The following is a 13,170-nucleotide window of genomic DNA, read 5'->3' as shown; positions in this document are numbered from 1 at the left end:
GGGGTATGTTTGTCCTTATAACACTATTTTCTCAGAGTTGATGCTTATCATTTTTTATTTACGCAGTAAGGTTCTTTCCCTTAATTTATCATTTCAGTAAAGCACACTATTAGATCATGATTGCACACTAGGTGCCCTTTCTCCTTTATCACCTTCTGTGTATATATATATATATATATATATATATACACCACAACTTCTCTATCCATTCATATGTTGATGGATATTTGGGTGCTTCCATGTATTGGCTATTGTAAATAATGTTGCTATGGTCACTGGGGTACATGTATCTTTTTGCTTAATGCTTTTATTTTTTCCAGATATATACCCAGGAGTGAAATTGCTGGCTCATAAGGCAGTTTTATTTTTAGTTTTTTAAGGAACCTCCATAGTATTTTCCATAATGGCTGCACCAATTTACATTCTCACCAACAGTGCGGAGAGGAGTTATTCTGAATCTATAGGAAATCCACTATGCCTGATGGTCAGTTAAAACATGGTCCCCAATCCCCAGGCCACAGACCAGCACTAGCCCATGGCCTGTTAGGAACTGGGCCTCAGAACTGGCGGTGAGTGTTGGGCGAGAGAGCGAAGCTTCATCTGTATTTACATCCACTCCCTATCACTTGCATTAAGGCCTGAGCTCCGCCTCCTGTCAGTTCAGGGGCGGCGTTAGATTCTCATAGGAGCGCGAACCTACTGTGAACTGCACATGGGAGTGATCTAGGTTCCGTGCTCCTTATGAGAATCTAATGCTTGATGATCTGATGTGGAGCTGAGACGGTGATACTAGTGCTGGGGAGTGGCTGCAAATTCAGATCATCATTAGCAGAGAGGTTTGACTGCACAGAGACCATAATAAATCAATTGCTTGCAGACTTATATCAAAACCCTAACAGTGAGTGGCAAGTGAAAACAAGTTCAGGGCTCCCACTGATTCTGCATTATGGTGAGTTGTATAATTTTTTCATTATATATTACAATGTAATAATAATAGAAATAAAGTGCACAATAAATGTAATGCCCTTGTATCATCCTGAAACCATCCCCCCAGCCGGTTCATGGAAAAAATTGTCTTCCACAAAACTGGTCCCTGGTGCCAAAAAGGTTGGGGACTGCTGAGTTAAAATGTATTTCTAAAAGGAAAATAGGCAAGTTGAACAAATTAGTATGGTATTTTCAAAATTGGTTTCTAAGAGATCTGTATTATGGTATAGGTTATAAAATTGCAAATAATAAAATAGCTTTTTGGTGCCTATCTGTTGGGAAGGGAGGTTAAATAACATAGTTGCTGGCATTCAGAAAAATCCCTCTTATATGATTGGAAAAATGGCAAACAAGGATGAGACACATATGTATGCATGAGGGTAAGTAGAGGTTGTTAATATCAATCCTTCTTCTGCTACCCTGAAGTCACTAGGCCTAGGCCATGAGGCTTATTACCTAGATAAGGGAAGAGTTGCATCAAAGATCATGGATTAGGAAAAAAGAAGATATGACATCAAGAAACTCTCACCTGACAAGAAGAGAAAGTAGAAAGCTATTCGGCTTCTAGGAAATTATGTACAACTTAACCTAACATCTCCATAACAATGAGCACACTTAGTGCCCAGATCTTGATTTCTAAAACCATTTTCCAATGAAAGGACCCAGGACTCCTTAGATAAAGGGTTGATTCTAGAATTGGAACAGAAAATATACAAGATGATCCTAGAGTATCTTGTAGTGCCAGTAAGTAATAAGGTGCTCAAAAAATCCCACAAAATTTAGAATATGTCAACGGGATACAGGAGTCAATTGAAAGAGTTCCCAATGGCCAGAGCTAGAGTAATTTGAGCAAGAAAATAAAGAAAGTAGTATTGGATTATAACTCAAAGTATAAAATAAATATCCAGGAGTCCATACTACTATAAATAAATAATGAAAATAAATAATTGGGAAGAAGAGATAAATCTCCCATGTGGAGGAATCCAGATATTTTAGATACTCTTCCCTCAAAGAAGTGAAGCATATCTCCCTATGACTTAAGTATGGGATATGCATAGTGACTTCCTTCCAAATTGTACAGTATGGAAAGAGGGTAAAAAGTACAACTTTACAGTGAAGAAACCCGACACATAATAACTCAGCCAGGTGATCAAGGTTAACATCAACAGGAGTAAGTCATGATACTATACACCTTTAATATGTTGTGATGAAAATGGCACTTTACCTCTGTGGTCTTCTTCCCCAAAACACATAACCCCAATCTAATCATGAGAAACACATTAGACAAATCTAAGTTGAGAGATATTCTACAAAATACCTGACCAGTACTCCTCAAAACTGTCAAGGTCATCAATAACAATTAAAATCTGAGAAAAACGTCACAGCCAAGAGGAGACTAAGAAGACATAACAGCTAAATGTACTGTGATATCCTGGATGGTATCCTGAAACAGAAAATGAACATTAGGCAAAACCATAGAAATCTGAATAAAGTATGGACTTTATTTAATAATAATGCATCAGTATTTGTCCATTACTTCTGATAAATGTACCATACTGATGTAAGATATTAATAATAGGGAAAACTGGGTGCAGGGTATATAGGAACTCTGTACTATCTTTGTAATTTTTATGTAAATCTAAAACTTTTAAAATAGAAAGTTTATTTTTTAAGTTAACCTATATTTCATCCTAACACACTCTTTGCTAACAATGACCCCACTGTCTGAAATATCTTTCTTGTTATATTTGTCTATTAAAAATCCTACCTATCTTTCAAAGTCCAGCCCTTATGGTTCCACTTCCATGAAGCCTTCTATGATCTACAGAACCAGAAGTGATAGTTTCTTTCTTCTGAATCCCCAAAGCACTTTGGACCCTTCTTATGCTATTCATTGTATACTGCCTTCTAGTACAGTTAGTTATGTGACTCTCTTAGCTCGCCTTTGGCTTATAAATTTCTGGAGGGAAGAGAGTATATCTTTAATTCAGCAAACACTGATTTAATGCCCAATGCATGCCAGACACTCTGTTAGGGTTTGAAAGGTACAAGGATGAATGGGATTCTCCCTGTGAGTTACTTAAGGAACTCACAATCTAAAGGGGGAGGTAGAATGTATACAATTATAATATAAATCACACTGTGATAAGTTCTGTGGCGAATTAAGCTATTGCCTGCCTTCTATGTACCAGGAACTTTAAAGGCATTCCTTTATTTAATCCTCATACAACCTGAAGGATAAGCATTATAATTACATTTTACAAATGAGGAAATTGAGACTTAGAGAGGCTAAATAACTTGCAGAAGATCAGGGATTCAAAGACAGGTATATTAATGTACAAAGCCCATACTATTTCTATTATACCATGATTTAGCACAATGCCTGCCATCTAGTAGAGGTTCAAGAAATATTTGTTGAATGAATGACTAAAGCACTAGCACCCACTATCCTCTAATTATACATATTACATATGCACACTACATAGAACAATTTAAAGAAGTGTAAACAAAAATATTAAAATTTTTTGTACCTACTTATTAATCCTCAACTGCAATCCTCAGCTGGTCCGTCACTACCTAATCTGGTCTTTCAATTATTTGGTAATTCACCTTGACATCTACCGGGCTCCGCCATGTCAATAATTCTCAATTGCTGAAGAACTGTGGTCCCTTACATCATTAAAGAATGGTTTTCCAGGCTTCCCTTGTGGCACAGTGGTTAAGAATCTGCCTGCCAATGAAGGGGACTCGGGTTCGAGCCCTGGTCCGGGAAGATCCCACACACCACAGAGCAACTAAGCCTGTGTGCCACAACTACTGAGCCTCCTCTCTGGAGCCTGTGCGCCACAACTACTGAAGCCTGCGCGCCTAGAGCCCATGCTCCGCAACAAGAGAAGCCACCGCAATGAGAAGCCTGTGCACCACAACGAAGAGTAGCCCCCCTCGCTGCAACTAGAGAAAGCCCGCGTACAGCAGTGAAGACCCAACACAGACATAAATAAATAAATAAATAAATAAATAAATAAATAAATAAATAAATAAATAAATAATTTATTTTTAAGAAAAAAGAATGGTTTTCCACAACTGTTTCCTACAACAAACTTCTGAAGGCTTGCTGAAGACAACTGAAGAGTTACAAACAGAGGTTCATTCAATAACAAATATTCATTTAACACCTCATATATGGCATATGCTCTGCCAGGAACTGTCAAGTAAACAAAGTTTAATTAGTGGCATGCTTATCAAGCCATCATCCTAGTTAGTTTCTTCAGGCCTCAAAATCCTACAGCAGCTACTTCGTTAGTCATGAGGGAAATACAAATTAAATCCAATTAAATCCAATTAAATATCATTACACACCCAACAAAATGCCTAAAATCAAAAAGACCGACAACACCCTGTGTTGGCAAGGATGTGGAAAAACTGGCACTCTCAAACACTGCAGGTGGGAGTATAAATTGGAACAATCACTTTGGAAAACTGTTTAGCAGTATCTACTAAAGCTAAGAATATATGTGTCCAGTGATCCAGAAATTCTACTCCTGAGTGTATACCTAAGAAATGAGTGTATATGTGCACAAAAAGACATGCACAAGAAAGTTTATAGCCACACTGCTCATGATAGCCCCAAATTGAAAACAATTCAACAGTAAGATGGATAAAAAATTGTGGTATGTTCACATAACAGAGTGGCAACTAAAAAAGACCAATTTTCATTCAGACAGCAACACAAATGAATCTCACAAAAATAATGTTGAGTGAAAGAATCCAGGTAAAAAGGAGTACACGGTGTTTCATTTCATTTACATAAAGTTCAAAAACAGACAAAAATAATCAATGCTGTTAGAAATGAGGTTTATGGTTCCCGTTAGATGAAGTAGTAATTGGGAGAAGGCACACTGGAGAGCTTCTATGGTCCTGCTAATGTTCTGTTTCTTGATTTTGGTGCTACTTGTACCAGTGTGTTCACTTTGTGAAAAATGCATGGATCAATTTGTGCACTTTTCTGTGTGTTATACTTCAATTAAAAAAAAAGCTTACTCTAAACCAAACCCTTCAGCATCTTCCATTCTTTTAGCAGAGTCTCCTAAACTTGCCTGATCATGAGAGTCACTTGGGGTCCTTGTTTAAAACATAAATTTCTAGTCCTGATCTCAAACCTACTGAACAAAGATCTCCGGAGGCAGAGGAGTGCTGAGAATCAGCATTTTAAAAACAATCTTCTAAGGATATTCTCTTTTTTAACCCTTTACTGGTGTATAATTGACATGTTAACACTGCACATACTTAGTGTATACAACTCTGTGAGTTTGGAGATAACTATTCACCCATGAAACCATCAACACTATCAAAGCCATAGACATATCCATCACAACCCAAAGATTCCTCGCACTCCTTTATTATTATCTGTGTGGGCATGTGTGTGTGGTAAAAACACAATGTAAGATCTACCCTCTTAGAAAAACTTTAAGTGTACAGAAAGACAAATCTTGAGTAAGTTAATTCTTAACTTACCCAAGACTGTAATGTCAAAAAAGACATAAGATATAACATAGCTATGTATGTATTCGAAAAGATAAGAGATCCAATTTATGAATATATATGCCCTTGAAAAGATCTATGGCAGGGAAAGTAATATATTCCTCCAATATATAAAAAATGCCAAGAGTTAGGGAGGAATTTTCAAATGTGTTGGGAAAGAGAAGTAATCAAAATGAGTTATGAAGCCAAATAGTTAACATTAGTAAGATAAAGGATTAGAAGAACTGATTGAGATAAATTCATACCATCTGTCCAGTTTATACTTAACCAAAAAAAAAAATGAAAGATGCCATAAAATTGATAGGACTTAAGTGAAAGAAAAAATAGAAGTCATACAAAATGAAGTGAAAGATGTCATCACTTCTTATCATGCTGTGGCAAGAACCTAAATTAATTCCTGAGAAGATTAGAAAGTTGGAAAAGATGTATAGAGGTTATCTTAGAGGAATTAGAAATACGGTAAAAGGAATAATTGATGATATATAAATCCTGTTCGTCTTTCAAGGTGTCCAAACAGTGTGTGTGTGTTGTGTGTGTGTGTGTGTGTGGTATTTAATGTATGTGTGTGGGGGTGGTTGATAAAAAGATTATTTTCAAGGAAAAAGTAAAGTCAAAGTCTAAAGAGAAAATAAATCCTCTCTTCTGTAGAAGCAAATCGAGGGATCTCGGAAATCCACAGATGAAGAAGGGAAGAATGTGTAAGGCAAGGAAAACGTATTACCTACAGACCTTATAGAGCTGTGATTTTCAAACTTTAGTGTGTATTAGAATCAACAAACTCTAAGGAGTTTATGAAAATGAAGAATCCTGGACCCCCTCTCGGAAGGATACTGATGAAGCAGAGCTATGTAGGACCCAGGAGACTGCACTTTAACAAGAACACCGCCCCCCTACATGCACACATACATCACACTGAGTTTCTGATGTACACTAAAGTTTGAGAACCACTAAACCATGCTATAGCCTAAGAAGAGTGGTGAAACTATGGCTAGTGAAAAATTTCCAAGTGCCTCTGTATCCACTTCCTCCATATTAAAAGTCACTGCTGTATTTAAAATGGATAACCAACAAGGACCTACTGTATAGCACAGGGAACTCTGTTCAATATTATGTAACAACCTAATTGGGGAAAGAATTTAAAAAAGAATAAATACATGTATATATATAACTGAATCACTTTGTTGTACAACTGAAACTAACACAACATTGTTAATCAACTATTCTCCAATATAAAATAGAAAGTTAAAAAAAAAGTCCTGGGAAGGAGCTAAACACCTAGGTCATGTGGCTGAGCCTAGGTCATATGTCTGTATCCTAGCTGTTGAGAGCAGGAAGTAAGAATGTTTGGCCCCTCTTGAGCTCTGTAGTGAGAGGCAGGGCACTTTCTTCCGCCAAGATACACACAATAGACAACTCCCCCATACATGAAGGGGGTTCAGATGCTATGCAACCATAAAAAGATTGGCAAATATTCACCATAAGACATCACTTGTGGGCTTCCCTGGTGGCGCAGTGGTTGAGAATCTGCCTGCCAATGCAGGGGACACGGGTTCGAGCCCTGGTCTGGGAGGATCCCACATGCCGCAGGGCAACTGGGCCCGTGTGCCACAACTACTGAGCCTGTGCTCCACAACAAGAGAGGCTGCGACAGTGAGAGGCCCGTGCACCGCGATGAAGAGTGGTCCCCACTCACCGCAACTAGAGAAAGCCCTTGCACAGAAACGAAGACCCAACACAGCCAAAAATAAATAAATAAAAAATAAATTTAAAAAAAAAGCATTGCCTTGCTAAAAAAAAAAAAAAAAGACATCACTTGTGAAAATCTTGATTAAGTTATTGAAGAAAAGGGCTCCTAGGTTGGGTGACCTCATTGCTGAGCCACTTTGAGATCAGTTAGTATTAGTAAGTATTTTGAGATCAGTAGACCAGCAACTGATATGAATTTCACAGTTAAGGGCACTGACTCAAAGAAGTTAGCATGACTCACTGAAGGTCACCTAACTAGAAAGTGGCAAGACTGGGATTAGCCAGACTCTATAGAGAAGGGAGGATTTCAGCTGGGCCTAAAGGAAAGGGAAGAGTGATACTACCATAGAAGGAGATAGAATGGGGTGAGGAGAGTAGGCTTGGGGTGCCTTATGAGTAGAATGATAAAGTAGGACTAATATCATATGTTTGGGGAAAACTGAAGAGTCCAGTTTAACTTGATTGGAAGGCTTGTACAGAGGGAAAGTATAGGGGAGATAAAAGGTAGATAGGAGCCAGATCTTAGAGGGCCTTACATGAATGTTTTAGGAGGAATAGTCTGGCCATAGTGTATCAGATGGCTTAGAGCCTGGATGCAGGGATATTATTGGAGTGGGAAAAAAAAATAACATGTATAGAAGCTGAAGCCCCAGAGTCAGAACGTCCTCAGAGAAGTTACTTAACCTCTCCTTGCCTCATATTTTCACACCTGTAAAACAAGGTTAATAGTAATATCTACTTCATAGAGTAGTGGTGAGAATTAACTAAGATAATGGATGTAAAGGCCTAATGAGTGTATTAGTCAGGGTGCCAGCAAAAAAAAGGGAGGGAGTCTTAACAAAGTTGTGAGTAGGGTGTAGGGAAATCACAAGGAATGGTAAAGTACCCAGGGACAAATAACAGCAGGGTTATTACCCCTCCTAGAACTGGAGGAGTGGAGGAGGAAAGAGAGGGAGAAGTGTGAGAAGTTAGTTGATGAGAGAGAGGGATGTTGAGAGGGTCATCTATCAGGTACTGTGCTTAGCCATCCCACTGTGACCCTACAGGGAATGAGTTGAGTGAATAAATACCCTGACCTCACTCTCCTCAGATCTCCTACCAGGGCTTCTCAATGGTGGAACCCAACAGAAAGCCATTATATAAGGAAGCCCATTAATGATGTCAATATAGGTCGATTTCCTCCTTGGACACAAAGCATGGGGAAAGTGAGGAGGGATGAAGAGTGAAACTGGAAGAGCAGTAAGTAACCAACAGTCCGGGGTAGTGTGATAAAGACTCAGGCCCTGCAAGGCCCTAAGCCTCCTGGCTTGCTGGGGTAATTGTGCCCTTTACGATTTAGGAGATTCTGGGGAAGGTTTGATGCTTATGTTAATTCTGGTCACCAATGTCTGTGAGTTTCTGCTTCTACTATGTTCTCATTCTCTTCCCATGCCTCTTGGATATATGGTTCCTTTTCTGTACTGTGTTGCCTCCCTGCTCACTCCTTGATTTCTTCACTTTCCCATATACTACCAATAGCTGTGAGCTCACAGATTTTACTGAAGGACCAAGTATTTACAGTACAGCAGCAAACAACTTAAAATTAAATATTAAATATCTCTCACATTGAAAGTTCCTTAGCCATTCTAATAGGGCTTGAGTTTTCTCAGTGCTGCTCAATTCTCCTTCTCCATCTTTCAATCTTTTCCCTAGTTTTCCTCAGATCACAAATACCCAAACTCTGGCATTACTGCTACTTTCTCAAGCAGAGATGTTTAGCTCCAGGTTTATTCCAACCATGCCCCAAGGGTAATCTTTGAGCAATCAAAATGATCCATCAGAGCATTTGCTAAAACAAACACAAATCTCTTCCCCTAAGAGGAAATCTGTAGTTAGTTAGCTCTTAAACAGACACTTTTATTTTCTCCCCATTAGTTAGTTCAGTTGTTTTTCCGGCATGAGTTGATGAGCATCTGGTCTGACAGAGTGGTAAGAGGATTGAAAACAGAGGGACAGATGTGAGGTACATTAGGTGAGAAACATAAATCAATAGACCATGATGACTAGGTAGATATGGATGAGAGCCCAGGAGAGGGAAGAGGGCCAGCTTAACAACAGGGTTTGCAGTCTGGGTGACTAAGAATCTTGATGCTTTAGGCTTAGATTTGCTGGAGTCTGCTGAGAGCCATGCCATCATTTTCTCCAGCAAAATAATTAATTTGGTCATCATAAAATGTTGGGTTCTGTCTGTCTCTCTCTCTCTCTCTCTCTCTCTCTCTCTGTGTGTGTGCATGTGTGCATGTGTGTGTGTGTGCTTGTGTGAACTCAGTGGAACTCAGTAGATTTAGGGTGAAATGAGAAAATTCTGGTCAGGCAATCCCTAACAACAAGATCTGCCTATCTTTGGCCTTGCTGAGAAATGTACTTTTTTCATGCTCTATTTTTGTTGGAAAGACACTATTATCAGGATGATCTCTGATGTCTCACAAAGACAGATGGAAGCTCTATGACCTCATCTTTTTCATCCATTGAGAGCAAGGTAGTTTCAACCCCAGGGTAGGCTTCTCAATTTGGACTCCTTCTCTCCAACTTTCCCATTTTTCCTTCCTGCCAGTTGTCCTCTCCCCTAGCTTACTGCCCTCCAGAAGACAGGGAAGGTGGTCTGGGCCACAGCCATAGCTGCTTTAACCCACATTCCATCACCCATAAATTGCTCACACTAAACCATATTCCTTAAATATTAAAAAAGTGATTTTCTTACAGTTGATCCTAAAGCACTGCAGGAGATTAATAGCTAATGTGCCCTCTTAAACAATAACAATTTATTGAGACATAATTCATATACTATAAAATTCAACCTTTGAAAGTATATAATTCTGTTGTTTACAGTATATCCCTTGAGTTATTAAACCACCACTACTATCTAATTTCAAAATATTTTCATCACCCCAGAAAGAAACCCTTTACACTTGAGCAGTCACTCCTGATCTCCCTTCCTTGTAGGCCCTGGCAACCATTAACTTACTTTCTGTTTCTACATATTTACCTATTCTGGACATTTCAAATAAATAGAATCATTTTGTGTCTGTCTTCTTTTATTTAGCATAATTTTTCAAGGTTTATCCATATAGTAACATGTTTGGTACTTCATTCCTTTTTGTAACTGAATACTATTCCATGTATGGCTATTCTACATTTTGTGTATCCACTCACCAATTAATGGGCATTTGGGTTGTCCCACATTTTGGCTATTGTTGATAACACTGCTATGAATATTTGTGTACAAGTTTTTGTGTGGACATATGTTTTATTTTCTCTTGACTATATATCTAGGAATGGCATTGCTAGGTCATATTTTGAGGAATACCCAAACTGTTTTCCAAAGTAGCTGAACCATTTACAATCCCATCAGCAATGCTTGAGGGTTCTAATTTCTCCACATCCCTGTCAGCACTTGTTACTGTCTGTTTATTTTTTAGCCATACTGTGCAGAGTAAGATGGTATCTCATTGTGGTTTTGATTTGCATTTCCCTGATGACTAATGAGGTTGAATGTCTTTTTATATGCTTATTTTCTATTTGTATATCTTCCTTACAGAAACGTCTATTTATATCCTTTGACTTTTTTTTTTAATTAGGTCATTTGTTTTTTATTGTTCAGTTGTAAGAGTCCTTTATATACAAGTTCCTTATGAGACATATGATTTGCAAAAAATTTCCCCCATTTTGCATGTTGTCTTTCCATTTTCTTGATGATATAATTTGAAGCACAAAAGTTTTAAATTTTGATGTTTGATGAAGTCCCATTTAACTACTTTTTCTTTTGCTACTTGCACTTTGGATGTCATGTCTAAGAAACCATTGCCTAATCCAAAGTCAGAAAAGATTTACTCTTGTATTTTCTTTTAATAGTTTTAAAGTTTTAGCTCTTACATTTAGGTCTATGACTTATTTTGAGCTCATTTTTGTATATAGTGTGGGGAAGAGGTTCCCAACAAGTGGCTGCAAGCCAGCTTGCCCTACATCTCAGTTTCAGGATTATTTTGCTGGTAACTAGCTATTCCATTCATGCCTTCTAAATTCTTGCTGCACACAATGGGCTACTTCTCACTACTGATACTAAATCCCTCTCTCACCACTTACTTTGTCAAAATATGGCTCAACTAAACTATAATGACCTTAGGGGTTTTTTCCCCTTTTTCTTTTTTAAATTTTAATTTTTATTTCATTTTTAAAAATTTTAATTTCATACTGGAGTATAATTGATTAATAATGTTGTGTTAGTTTTAGGTGTACAGCAAAGTGATTCAGTTATACATATACATGTATCTATTCTTTTTCAAATTCTTTTCCCATTTAGTTTGTTACATGGTATTGAGCAGAGTTCCCTGTACTATACAGCTGGTCCTTGTTGGTTATCTATTTTAAATACAGCAGTGTGTACATGTCAACCCCAAACTCCCAATCTATCCCTCTCCCCACCCTCCGCGCCCCCAATAACCATAAGTTCATTCTCTAAGTCTGTGAGTCTGTTTCTGTTTTGCAAATAAGTTCATCTGTATCATTTTTTTTAGATTCTGCATATAAGCAATATCATATGATACTTGTCTTTCTCTGTCTAACTTGTTTCACTTAGTATGATAATCTCCAGGCCCATCCATGTTGCTGGAAATGGCACTATTTCATTCTTTTTAAAGGCTGAATAATATTCCATTGTGTGTGTGTGTATATGTATGTAGGTATATATATATATATATATATATATATATATATATATATATATATATATGTATATGTATATATATATGTATATATATATATATATATACACATACCACATCATCTTTATCCATTCATCTGTTGATGGACATTTAGGTTGCTTCCATGTCTTGGCTATTGTAAACAGCACTGCAATGAACACTGGGATGTACGTATCCTTTTGAACCATGTTTTCCTCAGGATTTATGCCCAGGAGTGGGATTGCTGGATTATAGGGTAGCTCTGTTTTTAGTTTCTTAAGGAAGCTCCATACTGTTCTCCATAGTGGCTATACCAATTTACATTCCCATCAACAGTGTAAGAGGGTTCCCTTTTCTCCACACCCTCTCTAGCATTTACTGTTTGTAGACTTTTTGATTATGGCCATTCTGACTGGCGTGAGGTGATACCTCATTGTAGTTTTGATTTGCATTTCTCTAATAATTAACGATGTTGAGCATCTTTTCATGTGCCTGTTGGCCGTCTGTATCTCTTCTTTAGAGAAATGTCTTTTTAGGTCTTCTGCCCATTTTTTGATTGGGTTGTTTGTTTTTTGATATTGAGCTGCATGAGCTGTTTGTAAATCTTGGAGATTATTCCCTTGTCGGTCGCATCGTTTGCAAATGTTTTCTCCCATTCTGTGGGTTGCCTTTTCATTTTGTTTATGGTTTCCTTTGCTGTGCAAAAGCTTTTGAGTTTCATTAGGTCCTATTTTTTATTTTTGTTTTTATTTCCATTACTCTAGGAGACAGATCAAAAAAGATGTTGCTGCATTTTATGTCAAGGAGTGTTCTGCCTATGTTTTCCTCTAAGAGTTTTATAGTATCTGGTCTTACATTTATGACCTTAAGGGTTTTTTTTTAAGAAGAAAAAAGAAAAGCCTCTGAAGTCAATTGTTGCTACAATTGGCACCAAATTCCTTTCTCACCACTTACTTTGTCAAAATATGGCTCAGCTAAAATCTAGTGACCATAGGTTGTTTTTTGTTTGTTTGTTTTATTTTGTTTTGTTTTTAGAGGAAAAAAGAAAAGCTTCTGAAGTCGATTGTTGCTACAGTACATCTTTCCTACTTGTAGGGGAAATGGAAATTACACAGCTTATTTCTGCCATCTGCTGTCAGGAACAGTTCAGACAACAATTGGTAGCCCCAGAAGTTAG

This window comes from Eschrichtius robustus, chromosome X (genome assembly GCF_028021215.1).
Source record: "Eschrichtius robustus isolate mEscRob2 chromosome X, mEscRob2.pri, whole genome shotgun sequence".
NCBI lineage: Eukaryota > Metazoa > Chordata > Mammalia > Artiodactyla > Eschrichtiidae > Eschrichtius > Eschrichtius robustus.
The sequence above is the reverse complement of the archived record's forward strand: the minus strand, read 5'-3'. Positions refer to the sequence as shown.